This window comes from Chionomys nivalis, chromosome 4, assembly GCF_950005125.1.
Source record: "Chionomys nivalis chromosome 4, mChiNiv1.1, whole genome shotgun sequence".
Classification (NCBI taxonomy): Eukaryota; Metazoa; Chordata; class Mammalia; order Rodentia; family Cricetidae; genus Chionomys; species Chionomys nivalis.
In genome coordinates, this window is record NC_080089.1 from 59,297,299 (window position 1) to 59,311,930 (window position 14,632).

Here is a 14,632-nt window from a genome sequence, read left to right on the forward strand (position 1 = left end):
AATGTGCTCTCTAGATTAGCATCTTCAGAGAACTTGCCAGAGATGCAAATACCTGTATCCCACCTTTTACTAACTGAATCAGGAATTCAAAGAATGGGTCCCGCCGGGCAGTGGTGGCGCACGCCTTTAATCCCAGCACTCGGGAGGCAGAGGCAGGTGGATCTCTGTGAGTTCGAGACCAGCCTGGTCTACAAGAGCTAGTTCCAGGACAGGCTCCAAAACCACAGAGAAACCCTGTCTCGAAAAACAAAAACAAAAAAAAAAAAAGAAAGAAAGAATGGGTCCCATTGGTTATAACACAGGTGGATGCCCACCGGGATGCCCTATGTTGGAATTCTCTGCTTGTATTTATTATTATACATCACTACTAAGAAACAGCTCTGTCTAGTCAACCTCATTTCAAATTTCAGCTCAAGGAATTACTTTATAAAAACTTATTTTTGTATAAAACGAGACAGCCAGATATGAAAGCATAGTGTTAATCTACAATAAATGCAACTCAACCAGCGAAGGAAGAGACAAGCCCTTTCCCCAGCTAAGCACGTCAAAGGATCGGCATGCGATCATCAAGCCAATTCAAACCTGCAAGGGAAGGATGGGAAGGGTTGGGGACATGGCTGGCCACTAGGAAGCAATGAAGCTATTTATCTAATTCCCGCCAGGTGCCAAAATAAATTTCTGATGGATTAAAGAGCTCAGACAAACAAAACAAAAATGGAAGATGGGTGAATATTTCTATATTTGGGGGATGGGAAAGAACTTGCATGCATAGCCCTAACAAGAACAGAGATTAGGTCTTTAAATTACATATTTATGTATAGCTTTGTAAACCCCATTCATCAGAAATACCATAACAGAATTAAAAGTCTAACGCTGAGGAGAATACAGACTTCATTTTCTCATTTTCTTAAAATAACAGATCCTGTGATGGGGCCTGAAAACACGGTGGTCAGCAAAAGCAGACTCAATTCCAGTCATTGTGGAGCTGGCGGGCGCAGAAGGCCAATGCTAATGAAATCCGAGAAATCTGCCTGATAGTGCACGACTAAGGGGCCGCAAGGAGGACGCGCTATGGTGTGAGGGTCTGTCCTCATTAGGGGATTGCCTTGCTTGGGAGCAATAAGGGCTTTTATGACAACAGGAGAGGAGCAGGTGTGGATGAATAGGGTGAGCACGAGGGAGGCCAGCATCAGCTTGGGCTGAAGACAAAGGGAGGCACCATGAAAGAGTTCTGTCTTTCTGTCTGTCAGCATCTACTAAAAGGGCAGGGGCAGCCATTACAGGACCAAATTTGCATTTTGCAAAGGCTACTTTGTTTTGCAGAGAGGGATCAGGAGGCATGAAGAAAGGAGGCCAGGAGAGGACTCAGAAGGTTACAGCCATGGTCTGCATCAAAAGGGATGAGAGCTAAAGCGGGGAGGGAGGAAAGAGAAGTGAAATTAGAGTGTATAGTACGGAGAGGGGCCGTGCCTGTAATGGATCTTTTAAAAGGGCTCAGCTCACATAAAGGCAATTTTGACATTCAGGAGAGTGGCTAAATAAAGCATGGCATGTCCCCAAGGGAAAATCCTACCCAATCACTTTGAGTGACCATATCATTTACTTATTGATATTGGCACATTTTTATACTATGTTTTAAGACAAAAGGAGACCACACAGTGAAGAACTCTTTCAATCACTGGAGCCAGGTTAGATGGACACTGACATTCAGAAGGAGGAAGATGGGCTCTCTACCTTTTATTGCATACCAAATGAACTCAACATGGATCAGATTGTCCATCACAGTGCTCACAATATATAATATCCTACGCTATGCAGTAATACAGTGCATATTGTACTAGTACATAACACTGCATAGTGTACAGCAGCGTAATATATTGGGTTATATACTTAAAATATACTCTCAGCAATTTTCCAGTATGAACCATAAAACCAGAATATGACATAATAAGTACATCAAAAAGTTTGATTTAGTCATTCCATATATCAAAATAATATGTGGTATAGCACAATTATATATATATATATAATATGATTTTTATTTGTCAATTAATAAATTGGGAAAAGCTCCCAACATGTTGCCATTCGAATCCCTGGAGTCTGGGAACATGCTACATGTGTTGTTCAGCTTTTTGTCATCATCTGAGTCTCGGGAACCTCAGTTGAGAAAATGCCTCCATGATGTAGGCAAGTCTTTGGGGCATTTTCTTAGTTAATGTTTAATGTGGAAGGGCCTAAGCCATTTGAGGTCGATGCTATCCATGGGCAGGTGGTTCTGGGTTGTGTAGGAAAGCAACTGAGCAAGGCAGTAAGCAATAATATTCCTTCAGAGTCTCTGCTTCAGGTCCTGCCTCCAGCTTCCTGCCCTGATTTCTCTCAGTGTTGGACTACAAGCTAAAAACTGAAATAAACCCTTTCCTCCCAAGTTGTTTTTGATATGTTCTTTTCTATTTAAAAAATTGTTTTAAATTTATTTATTCTAGGTGATGAGTGTTTTTCCTGCATATACGTATGTGTACCATGAGCATGCCTGGAAGAGGGCATTGGATCCCTGAGACTAATAAAGATGGTTCTGAGCTGTTATATGAATGCTGGGAATGAACCTTTATCCTCTGTAAGAGTAGATGCTCTTAACCACTGAGCCAACTCTCCAGCTCATTTGGCCAGCGTTTTACCAGAGTAATAGAAATATAACTATTTATAGGGACACGGCAAAGGGAAATTAAAGAGCTGGTAGAATGACCAGCTAATTGGGTGACTTTAAAATAGGTAGGTTAGCGTGTATTATCCAGGTGGATTCAATCAATTACAAGGATCCCTTCCATATGAAAGAAGGAATGATGAAGTCAGAGAGTTTTGACTTGAGAGGCACTCAGCCTGCCATTGCTGGCTCTGCAGCTGCACAGGAACCCTGAGCTCAGCGTATGTACGTCCATAGAAGGAAGCTTCAGGAGACAAGAAGGCAGCACTCTTCCCTCAAGTCTCCCAGGTATCCAGTCCTATGAACACCTTAGCAATACTATTATTACTATTATTGTTGTGTTGTGTGTGTATGCACACCACAGTGCACAGAGTCTACAAGAAAGCTCTCAGGAGACTGTTACTATTATTATTATTATTAGTGTGGTGTGTGTGCATGCGCACATGTGAGAAGCTTACAGGAAAGCACCCAGGAGCCCGTTCTCTCCTGTTGTCTTTACACGAGTTCTGGGGATCAAACTCGGGTCAGCAGGCTAGCATGGCGAATTCTGCGCTATTTGGTTGTAAGAGGTGAACTAGAGACACAAGTTCTGAGATGAAGGAACCTTGCAAACATAAAGCTAACCGAGGGAAGTTAGTTCCAAAAGAGCATTTGTTGGCTGCTGCCATTTATGGGAAAAGTCTGAAATAAGAGAACGTATAAAGGCAAAAATTAGATTAGCATTTCCCTAGGCTGAGGAGCTAAAAGGGAGGTAGGGAAATGACTGTTAATGAGTATGGAATTTGGGGGACTGTTGCAGTGTGTGTGTGTGTGTGTGTGTGTGTGTGTGTGTGTGTGTGTGTATGTGTGTGTATGTGTTTGTGTGTGTATGTGTTTGTGTGTGTGTGTATGTGTGTGTATGTATGTGTGTGTGTGTATTTTAAACTGGCAAACTGCATGATACATGAGGTAGATCTTAGTTGAGTTTGCTTTTTGAGGCAGCCAAAATTCAGCGTCCTTAAAGATCTCTTTTGGGTAAGCACCAAAAAGTATTAACCCCCGTCTTGTTTTTCAAATGTTAGTTATATTCTACTTTTCTTTGATATTGGGCCAAAACAAATAAGTCCATTTAACTGACAAAGTTATTCATTTGGAAAAATTATGAAATACAACTGGGAAAGGCCATCAACAGCAACAAAGTGTGTGCGTGGAGACTGAATCAAGCAAAAGAAGGTAGGAAGTAGAAAACAGAAGAGACACGCAAGGAAGCAGAAATCAACCTGCTGCCACGCTTGCCCCATCCACCTTCACAGAAAATGAGTCTTAGCAATGATTTCCCCGGGGAAGCAAGTGGCATGGAGCAGCTGGTGAAACTCTAGGCTGGACAGGTGCTTCCAGCATGAGCTTCTCAAACACAGGGCACCTGGAACCTCTACATATCTGTAATCAGTAGATCTGGGGGGTGGGGAATAGCCCCTAGTGATGCTGGCAGTCACTGTAGGGAGGGGCAGTGCCCACACTTTGAATCCTAAAGCCTCTAGTAGGCGATATCAGAAGGCTTAGTGACACGCATGGTTTGAACCAACACCGATTCTCTATCTATGAATGACACAAGTCCAAATTATCTAGCTACAGTTTCTGTATTGTTTGCACGAGGGAAAAGCCTTAGGAATGTAAATGTTTAACCACAGGGTCTGAGTCACCTTTCTGTTTAATTTTGACTACCACTTAACTATATAAATAACGTGTTGCAATATTTATTGACACTGACTGGGGCTTATTATATTGGTTACTTGTCAAGTGAAGAAAAGTTGCAATGCAGTTTTGAGGGTGGAACCATGTCACCATGGACACGCTGAGAAGGTGGCTCTCCAAGCACCGTAATACTAGCTACAGCTCTGAGTGGTGATTTCTATTTTTCCAGATTTGTGAATCTACATAGTTTAATGTTTCCACCACAAACTCATGAAATTTTAAGTAGTCATCTTAAGAAGTGAATTTTACTTGTAGCCAGCTCAGCAAAACATGCAGCAGCACCCTCTAGAAGCCATTCATTCAAACTGCAAACCTCTCACCAACAGGGCTGAGACAATATTTCTTTTTAATTTAATTTTATTTTTTTAATTAATTTATTTATTAAAGATTTCTGCCTTCTCCCCGCCACCGCCTCCCATTTCTCTCCCCTTCCCCCATCAAGTCCCCCTCCCTCGTCATCCCTAAGAGTAATCCGGGTTCCCTGCCCTGTGGGAAGTCCAAGGACCACCCATCTCCATCCAGGTCTAGTAAGGTGAACATCCAAACTGCCTAGGCTCAGTCAGTACGTGCAGTAGGATCAAAAACCCATTGCCATTGTTATTGAGTTCTCAGTAGTCCTCATTGTCCGCTATGTTCAGCGAGTCCGGTTTTATCCCATGCTTTTTCAGACCCCGGCCAGCTGGCCTTGGTGAGTTCCTGATAGAACATCCCCATTGTCTCAGTGTGTGGATGCACCCCTCGCAGTCCTGAGTTCCTTGCTTGTGCTCTCTCTCCTTCTGCTCTTGATTTGGACCTTGAGATTTCAGTCCGGTGCTCCAATGTGGGTCTCTGTCTCTGTCTCCTTTCATCGCCTGATGAAGGTTAATATTCAGGAGGATGCCTATATGTTTTTCTTTGGGTTCACCTTCTTATTTAGCTTTTCTAGGATCACGTATAATAGGCTCAATGTCCTTTATTAAGACAACATAAGGGGATCAAGGGGATTCGTATTGGAAAGGAAGAAGTTAAGCTTTTGTTATTTGCAGATGATATGATAGTATACATAAGCGACCCCAAAAACTCTACCAAAGAACTCCTACAGCTGATAAACACCTTTGGGAATGTGGCAGGATACAAGATCAACTCCAAAAAATCAGTTGCCTTCCTATACATTAAGGATAAGGTAGCAGAGAGGGAAATCAGAGAAACATCACCTTTCACGATAGCCGCAAATAGCATAAAATATCTTGGGGTAACTCTGACCAAGGAAGTGAAAGATCTATTTAACAAGAACTTTAAGTCTTTGAAGAAAGAAATTGATGAGGACACCAGAAAATGGAAGGATCTCCCTTGCTCTTGGATTGGGAGGATCAACATAGTAAAAATGGCAATTCTACCAAAAGCAATCTGAGACAATATTTCTAAGGGATTCATGGCAGTGCACTAATGGGTTGCTTGGTTTTCTTCCAAGGATACTAATTATCACCCTCATCTCATGTTAATTTAACTTAATTAAATATGGCTAATTTTCCGATTTGAACAGAACAGGGGTGATTATTTCTCTCTGGCTTTGTATTAACAGACCTGTCAAATTTCTGTGCCAGTAAAGTAACAGTGCCACACGTGTTGGTAGAACGGCTTAAACATGTAGGACGGAGCTTCATGTCAAACAGCACGACCTCAAAGCTGCTCGATTTCATTGCTGTTGTACAAAATACCTTGAGCAAAAGCAACTCAGGGGAGGGAAGAGTCCACTGAGCTGACAGTTCCAGGTTACAACCCACTGTTGAGGGGAAGCCAAGGCAGAAGAAACGCAAGCGGCTAGTCCCATCACATCCTCAGTGGAGAGCGGAGAGAAATGAAAACACTCAGGCTGTCTGCTCGCTCGCTGCTGCCTATGCTGAGATACAGTTCAGGGCCCAGCAGATGGAATGGTGCCACCCACTGTGGGCTGGGCCAGTTAACAATCAAGACAACCCCCACAAGGAGCAGAAGGAGAGAGAACATGAACAAGGAAGTCAGGACCATGAGGGGTGCACCCAACCACTGAGACAGTGGGGCCGATCTATTGGGAGCTCACCAAGGTCAGCTGGACTGCTACTGAAAAAACATGGGATAAAACCGGACTCTCGGAATGTGGCGGACAATGAGAGCTGACGAGAGGCCAAGGAGAATGGCACAGGAACTTTCAACTGGCGATAGATCGAGAGAGAGACAGAGACCCAAATTGGAGCAACGGTCTGAGCTCTTAAGGTCCAAATGAGGAGCAGAAGGAGGGAGAACATGAGCAAGGAAATCAGGACCACGAGGCGTGCACCCACCCACTGTGACAGTGGAACTGATCTATTGGGAGCTCTTCAAGGCCAGCTGGACTGGGACTGAATAAGCATGGGTTGAAACTGGACTCTCTGAACATGGCGGACAATGAAGGCTGATGAGAAGCCAAGGACAATGGCACTAGGTTTCGATCCTAATACATGAACTGGCTTTGTGGGAGCTTAGCCTGTTTGGATGCTCACCTTCCTGGGCCTGGATGGAAGTGGGAGGACCTTGGTCTTCCTGTAGGGCAGGGAATTTGGACTGCTCTTCAGTATCGAGAGGGAGGGGGAATGGACTGGGGGGAGGAGAAGAGGAGTGGGGATGGGGGAGGGGAGTGGGGGGAGGGGGCAATGTGTGGGAGGAGGGGAGGGAAATGGGAAACGGGGAGCAGTTGGAAATTTTAATTAAAAAAGAATAAAAAAAAAATAAAAAATAAAAAAAAAGCTCCTGCAGGTTCAACGTTCCTCAGAGGTTTCCTCATATTGTATTTTTGATATTATTTCTCATAAATAGAGAATGGAATTTAATTATTCAACAGGCAGTTTGAGGTATGCCCTATTTATGTAACAAATAAAAACATTTTAAATTGAAAAAAAAAAAAAAAAAAAAGACAACCCCCACAGACATGCCCATAGGCCAACCTCATCTAGACGGGTCTTCACCTGAGATTCTATTCCTAGGTGATCTAAGTTGTGGCATGGAAAAACTAGCCAGTACAAGGGCTCTGGTCAGTGCCAGGAGTTTAGTCTTGGGACCTCCCAGCATGTCTGTCTTTCTGCTTCACTTCTCCCAGGCCAAGCTATGGGATAAGTGCCAAAGGAACCACAAAGCTCTGTGCATTTCCAGTCATGGCTGAACACCTCAACGGTGCATGCGTGCTCACTTCTCAACAGTGTGTGGGTCCTTATTTCAGGCTGCAAAGCTACAGAAGTTTCTGAGGGGTTGCAGAAAGTAGCATGAACTGGAGAAATGCCCTTGTAATATGAACCTCAGGCTGTTCCTATTAGTGAGCCAGAAAAGAGGACAAGAAGCGGGACATACCAAGTCCGTGAAGGATTCTGACGCAGCCCTGGGCTTGCTCCACCAACACAATTTAGGGGCCTGTTGCCCAATTTCTGCACTTTCTATCAGCAGTTGAAAAAGTACATGAGGTGATGGTCTGTTCCCTTAAAAGCCTATATGATAAGGGCTCAATGAGTACATATGTATGCACATGTATGTAGAGATCAGGGGCCACCCTAGCCCGAGGTCACTCTTCACTGTGTGGTTTTTAAGACAGAGTCTCTCTCTTTGACCTAGAACTTCCCAATTCAGTGAGACTGGCTGGTGGTCAAAAGGCTGGTCACTGTGGGACAAAGCTGAAATTCAAACCCAGGGCCTCTGTCTCCATAGCTGAGCCCTTAGCCACCCTGCAACTGTGACTGAATTCACCCACTTGTATACAACTTGGCTGCCTCCACTGGCCAAGCCACCCATCTCCCCAGACAATTTCAACTGGCTCCTAACTGATCTCTGAGGTTCTACCCTGAGTGACACTGCAAACCAAGAGCAGAAACAGGTTGCCCCCTGTTGGGATAATCTTTTTGTAAACTGTGTGAAGATGTGTCCTTTCTCACCTGCCTAAGGCACCTTCTGACTGGTTTAATAAAGAGCTGAATTGCCAATAGTTAGGCAGGAGAGGAAGGCAGGAATTCCGGGGGAAGTGGGAGAGATAGGAACTCTGGGAAAGAATCAGAGCTGTGAGAGATTAACCAGCCAGCTGCAGAGGAAGTCAGATATACGGTACTGAGGGCGGTAATGAGCCACATGGCAAAACACAGATTAATATAAGCGGGTTAATTTAAGTTTTAAGAGCTAGTTGGGAACAAGCCTAAGCTAAGGACAAGATTTCATAATTAATAAAAAGTCTCTGTGTCATTATTTGGGAGCTGTCATTCCAAAGAAAGTCTGATCACATGCCCCCTTATTAACTTAAGGTTTTTTTTATTGACCTTGGGATGAGAAGCCTTTGGAACTGAATGAAGAAGTCCACAGTGCCACAGGAGGAACCACATGCCTGGTACTGTAAATCCGGCCAAGAACCGAGGGTTGGGAAGTCTACATCTCCAGGATAAACCTATTCTTATTGTTTTGCTAGACAGACTTAGTATTATACTGCTCTCTTAACTCCTATCTCTCTACTTATAGAACAATGCTACTCTCCGACCTCCTCACCAGAGAAACTTCTCTGTGCCATGGATGGTGACTAATAAATAAACTCTAAACTGGTCAAGATGCAGAGCCAGTGGCATGCTCAGTCACAAATGGGACATCCATGCTCAGCCCCCACCAAGTCTCAGGGACCACAGTGGGAGGAGCAGAGCAGAGCAGTGTCTTCCAGACACGACAGGACACTGTTCTTGTGCACTTAAATCCTGTACAGGATTGCACATGATCCAGCCAGTCGCCATTCTAGCATGGAATGGGAATGGGGTCTGAAAACCCCCCACTCCTGAGGAGCTATGGAGAGAGGATGGCTTCCGGGGGAGGGAGAGTCAGATTTCTTTAAGTGTGTGGCTTCCAGTAGGTTGACCATGCTCCAATGGACAGCCCCACACCCTGTAAATGAACCAGTTGAAGGAAATGGGCTATTAAATTTTAAGAAGTATGAAATCTGAGCGGATGGGTCTAGAATGTATGCATTGTGTCACATGTTAGCCCTGGGGTAAATGTGACCCCCTCGCTAGTTGCTTCTCTCATATTTTTGGTTGTGAGCCTAGCTTGAACAGACTAGCCCCCAACTGCTTCTCAGTCCTACAGCATGATGCCCTTCCTTTTAGACCTGCTGAAGCTGAACTCTGGGAAGATGAAGTTTCTCTCAGCATACTTTGTCCAGGATAATATAAACCTAAAACACCAATCCAGACAAGTATTTAGAGGAAAACTGAGTAATTGCCTAAATTCTGAGTTTAAGATTGAGAAAAGTACTACGGTATTTCTCCTCCTCTTTCTAAGACCCCTACTCAGGTCAGCACCCGGCAGCAGGAGTGTTTAATCTAAAGCACAATTCTTATAGTTAATCACTAACTCCAGCTTTCGGCTGAATACTGTTGTGTAAAAAAAAAAAAAATCAAACAGACCTCTCGCTGACAGAGAACCACATTCCATTTGTCTTATGATCAGTAGACAGAGAATATTTTAAATAAACAGCGGAGTTCATTTTTTGAAAACTATGAATTTTCTTTCTCCCAGGGTGACCAAATGTAAAATGTGCTGTCCTGTTGTGAGGAATGTCAAGTATTGTCCTAAGAGGGGGACATTTTTCAAAACATATCCCTTGTTTCAGCAGGTTCGTTAGCTAAGAGAAAGCCAGCACAGTTAGACGAACACCTTGGCATCTCAGTGGCACCGAGGAGCTGCTTCCTTGGCTCAGTCTAGATGTTGGGGCAGGAGTGTGCCGCTCCTCAGGGCCTCCGAGGCAGCCAGGGTTCCCGAGGCACTGCTACCTGAGCATGTCATTTCCAAGGTCATCCAAGGTTGCTACCCACCTGGCAGACGGGAAGGGGAGATGGCAGGGGATCATCAGGACTGGTCTACTTTCCACTGGCCCTATCCAGCTGCAAGAGGGTCGGGGACCGGGAGAAAAGAGACACAGGCGGGGGGCTGACAAACAGCCCAGTGGTCTCCACCATGGTAGTCAGGATGTCCTCAAGTGGACATCTCAACCCCTGTATGATATATTTTCTAAAAATGAAGTGTGTTTGTCACGAGGTGTCTCAGCCCAGACACCTCTGTGTGAGATGTAAATACCATCTACACACAGCACTAAGATTTCCCTCTGTTCCTCATCCAGCCACATCCAGCCTGAGAGGAGCATGTCTCACCATCCCGACAGCTCTGCTTAGCTATTTTACTCCCAGAAATAGAAGCCATGGCCCAGTGAGTGAGTCTTGGCCCACATTATCAGGTGCAAAGAAGAGAACATTCACTGACGACCTGCTTGGCAGATCCCTCATTTAATAACATTATGTGAAGAGGTTTTCTGCCCATTTTTCAGATGAGGAGGCGGAGTTCCCTAGAGGGGATAACTCTGCCAGCATCGCAGAGGTGGACCTAGGTCTCCGTACTTTCCATGACATATTGCTACCCGTGGAGTCACTGTGGTCAGGTCTGGAATAGGAAGTCACTGTCAAGCCCTCCAGAGGCAGCTCCTGATAGTCTTATGAGTCATAACTTATATCCTTCATAAAAGTCCCTCAGTGCACAGAGAGGGGCACTTGCCTCTGATGGCTTCATGGCCTCTAGTGGTACAGGAACGAAAGGATGATCATGAACGTGAAAGTAGCTGTCTCTCATACTCAACTTCTGTCATTTCCAGTAAGCTTTATTGAAACTTAGACGCTTTCCCTAAGGCCAGGTGTGGTGGTTTGAATGAGAATGGTCCCTACAGGTTCTTATGTTTCAATACTTGCTCCTCAGTTGGTGGAATTATTTGGGAAGAATTAGGAGGTCTATTGTAGCCCTGTTGGAGGAGGCATGTCACTGGGGCTGGCTTGGAGGTTTCAAGTCAATACACCCTTCCTTCTGTAAGTTGCCTTAGACATAGTGTCTTATTACAGCATTAGAAAAGTAACTAAGACACCAGGAGAACCCAACACACTGCTGTCTTTCCCAGGCTTCTACCTAGTCTACAGCAAGCAAGACGTTACCCCCAGCACGCAACAAAACCGCTGGAGCAGAAATTCAAAACTGTCCTTGGTAATAGTGAGTTTGAAGCTAGCCTGTTTCAAAAAAGGGGGAGGGAGCCCACAAAATTTGAAGAAAATCCAAAACACATAATGGCAAGAAACTAGAGATGGAGGTCTAGGAAAAGAGGAAGGGGGAGAAGGGACTAGGGGAAGGAGGGAGGGGGAAAGAGGAAGAGAGAGTTTCTTAGAGTCTACTGCTATTGCTGTGAATGGATCGAGGGTTTGTAAGCTTTTTATGTGTGTCTACAAGGCACTACCAAATATTCTCAAAAGTTGTCCATCTAAGGGCATTAAGTACATCATTGACTATCAATTTCAGAAAGGCACAAGAACTTGCCACTGCTGTTGCATTCGCCATCCTGTGGCCCCTGTGGTTGGAAAGTATTGTTTTACTGCCCTACCCATGATGCTTTTTCTTATAGTCATGAGAGGAAGTGGTTGCATATTTCAATAAACAAGTTAGTCCATGTATACTTCTATAAAAATGCTGAAACTGACTAATTCATTAAACATAAAAATTTCTTTCTCACAGTTCGGGGCCAAGATCAATACCTTCCATCTGGTGTTGGTGGGGGCCTGTATCTCTTTGGGAAATGGGGTCTTGTTGCTGGGCTCCCACAAGGTAGAAGGTAGAAGAAGAGAGACCTTGTGGCCTGGTTACCTTGAAAATCCCCTTCACCTCTTCACACTATCTTCACACTATTGTGTTGGGGATGGAATTTCAACATAATTCGAGGGTCATTTTGACCCCAGTTCTGGCCATTTCTCACATGTGCTAACTTGATGTGCTATCATGCATGGCATATGTGTCTCGCTGGGTGCCATGCCCATAACCTTTCAGGTCAAACTATCACCCGACAGACACCAAGAGACGTATTCCAGACTGAAGTAAAAATAAATTTTACACAAAGACCAAAGCTTGGCAGAATAGCCGTGTGTCCCGCTAAGTGATGATCCATCACTGGGCTGCTTTTAGGGATTCGCATCGCCCAAATGGAAAGATGTCAAATAAAAGCCACGGCATTGGCACAAGTGATGGATAAAGCTTCCTTTCACATGTCTGGCCTGTCATCCAGGCCATAAACACGCCAAAAGAGATTCAAACTCATGTTTCCAATGCAGACCGAAGAAATCATTTCTTTCAGGAAAAGCTCCCCTCCCCCAAACACAACCTTACAAGCAACACTCAAATAAACCCAAGAAAAGCATAATGCAACGAGCTGCCAAGAAAGACAGCCTGTCTGGCTGGGAGAGCAAAGGACCGTCTCCACAGGAGGAAGGGGGGGACTCGAGGATGCCCTGCCTGGGCCCCTGTTGTGTGATTTAAGAGAGGAAGTACTTAAAGGCTTAGGCGACCTTCACAGGGACACTGGCAGCTTTCTGAGAGTTTGAAGACACGTTCCCCAGAATCCAGACACCCTTCTCTCTGGGAACCACCAGGAAGTCAAGTTCATACACTGAGATTTTAGAGGGGCTGTGAACGAAGCAATGAATCAGAACAAATGAAAACTCGGACCAAGCAGGTAGCAATATATCGCGGTGCTGTCATGGGCTACAGGGAGACAAGCTAGACGGTTGCAGTGAAATAGTGGCCAGTCACTGAAAAGGCTTTAGCCCTGGATACGGTATCCAGGAGCATCTGCAGCTGAACGGTGTAGAAGCCCCTGGATGAGACACACTGCCCCAGCCCTCTAGACCTCAAAGGCTGCAAGGACTTGGCGGTGTATCAATAGTTAGGAACGTTCCAGGAAGCTACAGGGGTCAGAGCCTTTCAGTAGCATTTACCAAACACTGTGGCTTTCTTTCCCACATGTGTTCATGCACACATGAGCAGAGGCTGGAAGACAGCCTCAGGTCAGGTGTCATTTCTCAGGCACCACCTACTTTAGAAAAACAAACACAAAACACTATGTGTGTATGTATGTGCCTATGCATGGTTTTGTACGTGTGTACAGTACCCGAGGGAGCATAAAAGAGATAGCTCCCATGGAGCTGGAGTTACAGGCAGCCCTGAGTCTCCTGACTAGGACCTGAACTCCAGTCCTTGGCTGTGCCGCCCTGAGACACCATCTTTCTTTTTTGAGGCAGGGCCTCTTACTGTCTAGAACTTAGGAAGCTAAGCTGACTAGCTAGTGAGCCCAGTGTCTCTCTCTGTCCCAGAGCTGGGTCTACGAAGCTATGCTCTCAAGTCCAGCTTTCTAGCCAGTTGCTGGGAATTCAAATCAGGTCCTCCTGTTTGCAAGACAAACACTTTACCTACTGAGCTATCTCCTCAGCCCAACACTGTGTCTCTCCTGCACATGTGAGTGGAGGGAAGTTTCTCTATTTAAAAGCCTCAGTAGGTCCTGGCATTTAGTGTGAGTTTCCATGCAGACTTCTAAGTTTGTCCTGTGAGACAGATCAGAGAGAATGCTCTGCCTATGAATAGGACAGCAGTACTCAGTTCCTTAACTTCCTGGTAATGAATGTTACTAGGAAAAGCATCCCACTGATAACAAAGCCTTCGCCGGAAGCCTTTCTGTACTTAAATCTGTGTAACCAGCTCTCCACCTCACACTCACACAAACTCATTCATAGGCACTTTTTGACCATCTCCCCTACGGCCCTGTGCCCAGGCCTGACCTTTCCCATTCTGTACTGTCTTTTGCCAACTTCCACTTGCAAATCTGATCAATGTCTCAAAAAAATGTACGGTTATGTCCACCACTCATGATTAGGGACATTAGTGTTCACATTTAACTGCCTTGACTCAAATGTAGGTAATATCATTTCTTGCTGGGTGTCCTTGGTAAACTTACTCTCTGTCTATACAACTAGATGGATGACAAAACATATCCCTTAATGCTTAATTATAAGGATTAAATGTGATATTACACACAAATGATGTAACACGGTACCTGACATAAATGACCAGTAACTCTCGGCTGCTGGGAGGGGGCAGCAGTGGGGATTGAGCCAAGGGTCTTACTCAAATGAGGAAATCACTCTACCATTAGGCTATATTCCCAACCCTCTTCTTTTGACTTTGGCATAGTCTCTTTCAGTTGCATAGGCCAACCTTGAATTCATGCTGTAGCCCAGGCAGGCCCTGAACTTGCAATTTTTCTGGCTCAGACTCTGGAGCTGCTGGGATCAAACTGGCTCCTGGTCTTTGTCCTGTACTCATGGAGAC

The 14,632-nt window shown here is 44.9% G+C and overlaps 1 protein-coding gene across 1 annotated transcript in view; it reads right to left on the reverse strand.

Annotated features, from left to right (window-relative positions):
- The window catches only part of Thsd4 (thrombospondin type 1 domain containing 4), a 552,915-nt gene that overhangs the window by 184,487 nt on the left and 353,796 nt on the right, over positions 1-14,632 (reverse strand). The gene's annotated exons all lie outside the window — the stretch shown is intronic.